This window comes from Protopterus annectens, chromosome 3.part0 (assembly GCF_019279795.1).
Source record: "Protopterus annectens isolate FY-2018-M chromosome 3.part0, PAN1.0, whole genome shotgun sequence".
NCBI classification, from domain to species: domain Eukaryota; kingdom Metazoa; phylum Chordata; order Ceratodontiformes; family Protopteridae; genus Protopterus; species Protopterus annectens.
The window spans coordinates 1146652710-1146661865 of NC_056731.1; the positions used below are offsets into that span (position 1 = coordinate 1146652710).

Here is a 9156-nt window from a genome sequence, read left to right on the forward strand (position 1 = left end):
ATGGGTTTTGCTCTAAGTGTGTTACTAGGATGCACTTTCACACCACTTAAAAGAAGTGCCACAGTGTGCAAAGTTAGAAATGCTTTACTGATAGAGAGCAGGTAGACAATATTGAGAGTGATTCTGTAATATTATATAGTGGGCTTCTCACAATATATTACATGTTTGTAAAGAACTATGCTACTGATTGCCTTACTTTTTCAGTATAAATTATTTCAAATACATACTTGTCTTTTTTTTTGAAATGATGTTTTGTTATAATCACTGGGTTTTATAATTTATATTTCTTCAAATCTAAAGGTATTTTGCTGGGTCCTAAATCTGTATATATCGTGGCTATATACTGATTTGTGCTTTGGTTTTGCGCTTCAGCAAGTGTTGTGGTGGCTGTGGGTTATATTACGGGGTATTGATTAGGTTGAGTGCAGCCTTTCAAAGCATATCCTAGCTACTGACTCTGCCTTTTGCTAGCCTAGCCTGGAATTAGTCAACTTAAGGAAAAGAGAAAGAGAACAAAGGAAATTGTTGTACGTAGCACTAACTGTGTTTGTCTGCTAACTGAATTTTGCTATGTTTCAGTTTTTTTTTTACTTTTTCCTATTTGCTGTGACTCTTGACTCACAAAAAAAAAAAAAAAAACAAAAAAAAACGATATTTTTTTGATAATTTTTGATGTTTTTTTTCTGACATTCACTCTGGAAACCGTCAAGGACGGAAAGAGGACATTTACTGAGCCAGCAGCAAGCACAGTTTAGTATGAACTTTTTTTTTTCCAGTTTAGTATGAACTTAAACCTCATAACATGAATACAACTGCACACTGGGCAGACCATCACCCTTGGCTGAAGCAGCATTACAATATAAAATGTTAAACTGAATAAATGATACATTCATAGATACATATATACATACAAACTTTGCCTATTACATGCATAACAGTTGTTCAGACTATTGCAGAGAATCAGCTTATCTAAATGGTTATTGCAGTTGCGTTTTTAATTCTCCATTCTTTGCATTTTTTTGTCTCTTCAGGTGTTTCCCCAGCTCTTTCTTCTTCCACAACTGTCCAGCAATAACTCCCTTTACATGCTTCTTACAATGATTTTTCTCATGTCTTTCATGTTGTTGTTCCTTGGTATTCACCCAAAATCTTTCAATGCGAGTTTCCTAATGATCCACTCCACTATTCCACTGATTTTTGCCACACAGGATTTTTACACAATAAAATCTCTCTACTGGAAAGTTTCTCAACTATATGGAAAATTTTCTAGAGAGATGCCAAATGCAAAATATGCAAGCATGCTGGATTCAGCTTAACTACAATTACATACTATTTTCTGTGAAATGCAGTACAGTCCGTGTGTACATACTCAAAGAGTGAACTGCTCCCACAGATGAAATAATTTCTAGGAAATCATACATTACTTTTAAACATTTCTAAACATGTCTGCATACAAAATGTCTTTCACCTTTGTTTAAAATCACAATCCAAACTACTAATTACTGATAAAGTGTATCCTATCCGACTGATAAACACCTCTCAGAAAATCAGTCTCTTAAATTATATGCTCTTTTAGCACAGAACAGCATATCATCACATCCAGCATTTTCATCGTCAATAACTGTAACACACACACACAGCAGAAACAAGCAAAACAACTAATTCAAATCTGAAGCTTCATTTCCCATGACCACACGTCACATAAAACATTAACAAGTTTTGCTTAAAACACCTATTTTTTTAAATCTCTGGGCACACATGGTGATGAGAAAACACGCGTCATCCCTGTGTAAGGAATGAATAAGTATCAGATCAAAGATCACCAACAAGGTCTGAGAAAACAGGAGGGACAAGATAGTATGTAAGGTAAGTATCACTGAAGGAATGTTTAGATTTGACATACCTATATGATGGGTCTCCAAGACCACACTTTTTCTGGTACTACATACAGCCTTGAGAGAAAAATTATGTCCTTTCTTTGTGGGGCTCTTCTATTGCTGTCTAATGTAGTGGTCTCTCCAGTAGCCATTAACAGATTTTATTTTTGTACTTTGTTACAGACAGCATTCCTAGAAAACCTGGAACAGATAGTAATGGCAGCCTGCATTCCTTGGGACATAAATTCATGGTACTCTCTTGTCATCTGTTACTTTCCACTTTTCTGCAAAAAGAGCAAATGCCCCCCCCCCCCCCCCCCCCGTCCTGACAGAGGTTTGATCAGGACTGGGAGTGAGGAAGAAATGAGGCATAATCAGTGTCACTAACTCCTTCTCTGGGTTTCAGCCCCGATGGTCCCACTATTCCTTTTGCGATTAACTTGTCACTTCCTCATCTGAAATGTCTTCTCCCCCCTTACCTGTTTTTCCCTGGTCTGAATTCAGTAGGATGGCCATACCTCCCAACTGTACCAAATTACTAATTTTTTACAGAGTTTTGGGGTCCAAATAATGGGGTGCCAAGATTCCCGACTGGTACCCCTTAATTTCCAAATTTAGCAGCTTTTTAATCTATTTTTTTCTTTTCTGGCTTTTTGAGCTGATGTCATCACGTGCACGATGATGTCAGCTCCATGAAACGGCCTGTCGGAATTGAGCTCAAGGGCTCAGTACATGCATTCCCAGCTGCTCCAGCCAAGTTGCAATGGAATGGATGTTCAGTAGCTGCAAGGATGGTGGATCCATGAACGGAAACAAAGCTGAAGGTATTTATTATTCGTCCAGGTGGGGTTTTATGATGAGAACTTGGTGTGTGTGTGTGTGTGTGTGTGTGTGTGTGTGTGTGTGTGTGTGTGTGTGTGTTAGTGTTCTGGAAAGGAGACAGAGTGAGCACTGCATGGAAATGAGTGGGATTCTCTACTGTCATTATCCAGTAAGCGTAGTCCAACACCTTTACTCCTAAAGTTTCCATTTTAACAGAATATTTTTTTCACGAAGAGCAAATTTTTCAGAACTCAAGGAGAGTTGAGAGATGTGGAGGATAGGATGGATAGGAAATGTTAATAAAACCATATTTAGACACAGCTGTAGATCACTATTTCAAATCTTCATCCTATAAGGATGGAGTAACAGAAATACTGAAAAAGAATAACAAATGAACATGAATGACATGGAGGAAGTTGTCTAGAGCTTAAGGCAGGTATAAAGCTGAAGAAAACAAAGGCATAGAAAATGCGAGAGAGAACTGAGCAATATCTAATTGTTAATTCATCCTTTCATACCATCACCGTTTAATGCTGAAGTTCAATATCAGCCCATAGAAAATACAAAGAACGTGTCTCAAAGAAGTGCAACTCTTAGCAACAAATTTACAAAGATATGCTTTTTCAGGACCTAAAACTTCACACAAAGGTTCTTTCCTTTGCCGGCTCCAACGATCTGGTCATAATTTCAGACACTAACTTGTTTAAAAAAAGGGATGATGTTTTGTTTTCAGTAAAGTAAAACTAGACATGGAGCACACAACCAAAATATGAACAACACTAAAACTCACCATACAGTTTCCAAAGTGCTTTGAGCAGTCCGTCAAGTCTAGAAGACTTAATTCGATACAAACTTACTCCACTCTTAGCATCTCTTAACACCCTCCTCCCTACCCACTATGGGTGGTACATGTGGATTTTTCAAACCCATGAACGCGCTAAGTAAATAGGGGAGAGAGGGATCAGAATTAGATACTTAAGACTTGATGTACTCAAGAACAGCCCAACCTCTACAAAGCCATTTTGTTTAGAAAGTACATTATTTAATCTCAAAACAACTTTACTACTACTGGGATGCTTGCATTTTGTTTTGAGTGGCAATGAATAGAAAGTTATTTCCCCCTGAACTTTTACAGCAGTTGGTACGAACTACAACATCACTGTTGCATCAATCTGTGCCTTTTACTGGCAATCTGAAATTTTGGAATGGAGGAGGGGGTGTTAGGTTTTGTCATTGAAATATGTAAATAAAACGCAAAACTACATAATTTGTAGACAGATTTTTGTCATACTGTATGCAGTTTGTGTACTTCCTTCTCCCAAAAATGACCGAACAAACAACTTTACTGCATAGTAGGATACACTGCTTGCAAATATTTCTTATTTCACCTTTTATCATGCTGCAGAAAACAAGGTATACCAGGGCTTCTTTCCTTAAATTGGTGTTAGAAAGCTAAATTACTTCTGCAGTGTTTGGACAAGTGTAAGTTGTGGAAATGTTAGTAGCTACTGAAACTCTGATAATACAAACTTTTTATAAAATGTACCATCACAGGGAGCAAGCTTTGCATATAATGTACCTAGTTACTCTGAGTAAAAGAGAAATGTCTGAAAGTTATTTGGTATTGCTATTTGCACACAAATTTCTTTTGATGCTGTGTCTGCTAATCTTTCAGTATTATAATGTCTTGTTGACTTATGCACAACTGTTCTCATTTTACAGTTAAAAATTTGCTAAAAAAAATTGGGGGCCATGTTATCCAATGCATTTCTAGATATTTCTGCAGAATTTTATATTCTGAATTGGATTTTAAATGCTATATTTATAGTAAGCAGTGGATGGTTTAGTTTAGGAATTTATCACATTTAATCATCAGTAGCAAACCAAAAACGTGTTGTACAGTTGTTACTGTTACAAAACGATTACTGCACATACTGTTCAGTGAAAAGGTAGCTTTATCATGCTCAAACCTGGTTGCTGATTAACGTGACCCATGGTTTAATTAGGCAATGATTATGGTGGGGTTATGTTTTTTGTAGTACTGACCTGTGCATGCTAGAGTAAGTCCATAAGGACAATGCCTGAATTGTGCAATAGATGGCAAAGTGAGCAAATTCCACAAAACACCCACTATGGATTACTGCTATTATATCTTGGCCAAGCTTTTTTATTTTACTTTTACTGGCTTATAGTGTTTGCTGCTACACTTTGTGAAGAAATGCTTGTAAAAAATATTTGTTGGATAAGTTTAAGTTTTGGATATTTTTTATTTTGTCTAAAATCTTCATTCTGTTAAGTTAGTAAAATGACTGTTTTAATCTGCAAAATCTCGTTTGAGCCAACTGGCTTTGAACTGTTTAAATGATTTTGCATGTATGTATGTATCTATGTACGCACATGACAATATATGCATTTATATGCATTTTCATACGTATGTGACAATATATGCATTTATTTATTTATGTATGTGTGTATTTATTTATTTATATAGCCCTTTTCAGAGGAGGCGTAGGAAGGCAACAACTATGACACGCACAAAATAGGAAAATACAAGAAAATATGCCTATGCACATGATTAAACTCTCTCTCTCTCTCTATATATATATATATATATATATATATATATATATATATACACACACACACACACACACACACACACACACACACACCTGTGCGTATATTTATGGGTTCCGTGTGTTTCATTGTGCATTCATTACTTCACACATTTTGTTAAGAAGATTGTTTTGTTGAACTTTTGGTTCACTGCAGGTCTTGGGCTAAATGTAAAAAAAAAATAAAATCCAAATAATCATTGTAGAAGTAAAACAGTATGCACATTAGTGTTTATGGTAAATGGGGCAAAATAGCCAGGTAATAGGACATTGGAATAGCTGCAGGGGGACTCTGGTGCCATATTTTGGTTGTCTGTTCTTCACTTTGCATTAGAAAGTTGGTATCCCACAATCCCACTGGAGTTGGGCGGGGTTACGTAATTATGTATGCAAATTTTGTTAACCAGTGTACAGATTTGTACCCATTTTTCATGGGCCTTGTCCAGAATTTTGATGTTCCCAGGATGAGAGGTATGAGGAGAGCCAATGTTTGGATGGAGACTTTCTATTACATTTCACAAAGGGTACATGGAACATGGTTTTCACTGATTCCATAATTTTGCTCTTTCCTTGAAGTTCAAGGATTTATTGAAAGGGTAGGAAGAAGAATATCTTTGCCAGTAGATTCTTAAGAAGCTGCTCCTTCACATCCATTTGCAGGGCTTTGACCCTCAGCCAGGTGTGTCTCCTAATGACAGACCCCCATAGTAGTGGCTCTGAATGCTGCATCCCAGCATCATAATCACATTTAATTGCATGTCTGCCCATCTGCACAGATGACTTGGCAAGTCTGACCAATTTCACCTTCTGCTCATCCTGTGTTATCTCCCCAGTCATGTCCATCATCTGCTGGAGGACTTCATCCTAGTATTTAATCAAATTTCCCCAAGAATACTCTCCTGGGAACTGGGAAGGATATTTTAGACAGGTACCAGATATGACCACTTAACATCCATGAACACCACTGCAAGACCTGGACCCTTATAAAAGTATGCAAAGGATCCTAGACACTTCTAAAGTCTGCCAGGCTTCAGCAGGAGGCTAGGAGACTGGTTCTAGGGGATGCCATGTTTAAAGCATCTACACACTTCAAAAACTGTATAAAAGCAAGAATCTTTGGGGCATCCAGCCTAAAAGGTCTACACATATCTTCTGGGCATTAGAAACCTCCTTCAGCTGCAAATCTGAACAGGGCCCTTGTTAAAGATCAGATATCCTGCAAGGAGATGTCCTCTGGTGAAAAACAAGAAGATATAATGTCCTCAACATTCATGTCGCAGCCTAGAGGACAGAACATCTGAGGCTGATAAGCCAGATCCTCTTCCTTTCCCCTTCCATACCCGAGGTGCCTTCATTGCTCTCAAGAGACAGCTGCCTCTTTCACTTCTGATGAAGGGCGATCACTGAAGTGTACAGTTGATCCAATATGATCCATGAATTCTAGGTAAAGAAATTTTGGACTGATTTCCTCTAGTTCTGGAAGGTAGCCGGACAAAGAATTTAGTCAGAGGAACCATTCTGTATCTAGCTACCAGACAGTAGCAAGGCCTTCAAAATGACGTCTTTACGGTTCTCAAATGTCCGGATCCCCAGTAGAGTGGAAGGTATGGTCTCAGAGACTGGGACTTATGGCAACAGTCCTTTTTCTCAACTTATAATTTTGGTCATCTTCTCAAAACAGAATAATGAGAATTTACCCAAGAAGAGGTCACAAACTGGATGTTGGATATGAACAGCTGGGAACTAGCATCTAGACTGACCACAAGTAGATCCACTTAAGCCTGGAAATGCAAGTTTGTGACCAATAGCACTGCTGCCTCTCAAGGACTATCACTTGATATCTCAGTAGTACCAGATGTGATCGATGGAGTTGCTAGACCACCTCCATGGAGTTGATAACCTCAGTTACTCAAAGGCTAATTGGGATGGAATCATTAACCTTATTCTCTTACCCTTCCTTCTCACACTGGGGCCTCTTTTCTACATTTTTTTTTTGCTTTTGTGGGTTGCCCAAAATGACTAGTTGGCAAGGAAAGGGCATCCTCTTTTTTGTCAAAGCAAGACAGAAGACTATCCTGACTTCTATTTTTTTCCTGGCTTATCAGTCCCAGATGTTTGTTCCTCTAGGCTATGACATGAATGAGGACATTTATCATCTGGCTACTTTTACTTAAACGGCACAGTGGTGCAGCAGTTAGCATTGTCACCTCACAGCAAGAGGTTTTCCAGTTCGATTCTCAGACGGGGTGACTTCATTGCGGAGTCTGCATGTCCTCCCTGCATTCGCAGGATGTTTCCTTTGGATGTTCTGGTTTCCTTACATATTCCAAAGACACGGATCTGGAGGGTTTCTCCACTGAAAAAGGGCTCTGTCCCAGTCGGACTTTACCAGTAAAGAAATGTTAAATAAATAACTACATTTTATTAAAATTAACAAAAGAAATACAGGAGGATACATTGTGGGAAGATCCCCCTAGCAAAATATGTACCAGGAATATAAACAATTATATATGATCTGATGCCCATATCCATACTTACTCTCTATGACAAGGATAGACATACTAAATCTTAGCTTAAACCACAAAAACAGAAAACAGTAATAAATAAATAAATAAATAAAAAATCACTGAGCTCAAGAAAGAAAATAAAATCCTCAGTGTGGTACTTATCTACCATATACTGGACTCGAGACTAAAACTGAATGACTGAAAAACGCATTTTAGACAGTGCAGATGACAGATACTGTACTCGTGCCAAGAGCTAATGCCCTCTTTATACCTGGAACATTGTTCCTGGGGAGGAGGGGGGGTCAGCTCTGCTTGATAGGGATAAGGACGTTAAACTCTAAAATTAGGGATGGAAATCAGATCTCGCCTACAGCTGAGTTCCCAAAAGATAAGAATGTAAGTGACTTATACAAAGAACAAGTTACCCATGCAGGAAGGGTGGAAGTGTTAGCAGTGTTCTCACAAGTCCAAGTGTTACAACGCTTAACCATTCCTAAATTAACAAAAAAACTCCACGAAGCTCTGCAACTATGTGAAAGAAATGGGGAAAAAAAGTGTTTTTTTTAGTTTTTTGTGTTTAATAGCACAATTAGATCATACCTCTCAAATGTACAGATTTTTGCCTCATACTTATGGTCTGCTCCTTATGAAATCTGCAGTTTTCTGGAAAATCACTGAAGACTAAAGTCACTAAACAATGACATGCATTTGACTTTCAAACTTCATATCCTTCAGAAAATTCATAGTAATGTAAATCATGTTAATCATGCAAATTTCTAAGCTTAAAACAGCAATTTTTAAAAGTTGTCCCTATTTGTGGGCCTTTGTCCCACCTATTATTTTAGGCTTTATCCACATTTTGTGAGCTAAGAGGTCAAGAAGTATTAATTAGATATACTTTGCTACAGTGCAGAATGTGTGTCAATAGTTTAAGTACAGTAGTTACTAGATACTAATGAAACAGATAAGAAATGGACAGATGCTCTTAATGTTCATTATGTGCTAAAGGTTCTTCATGTTATTCACTGCAAAAGCCTAGAAGGCAATCAGTTCCACAAACCATTGCCCCACTCTATCAGTTCCTCATGCAAAGAGCAAAAAAAGTCCTTTCCTTTTACTGGCATGCCAGCAAGGTTGTCAGATATGGAAGATGCATAACACACATGCCCTCTCTCCTGCCCCAGCTATACAGGTACTGTTTTTCTGTGCCCTGCCACCAACCATTCTTCCTTACATTACAATACAAAAAAGTGCAATATCAGCTTTTACACTAAGAACAATCGGGACGATGGATGGCAGACTGGATCAAGCCCTTTAACACTATGCACCTGGGGC

At 37.9% G+C, this 9156-nt stretch overlaps 1 protein-coding gene across 1 annotated transcript in view; it reads right to left on the bottom strand.

Moving 5' to 3' along the window:
• Positions 1-9156, bottom strand: part of GREB1L (GREB1 like retinoic acid receptor coactivator) — a 3215862-nt gene that overhangs the window by 356917 nt on the left and 2849789 nt on the right. The window lies entirely within an intron of this gene.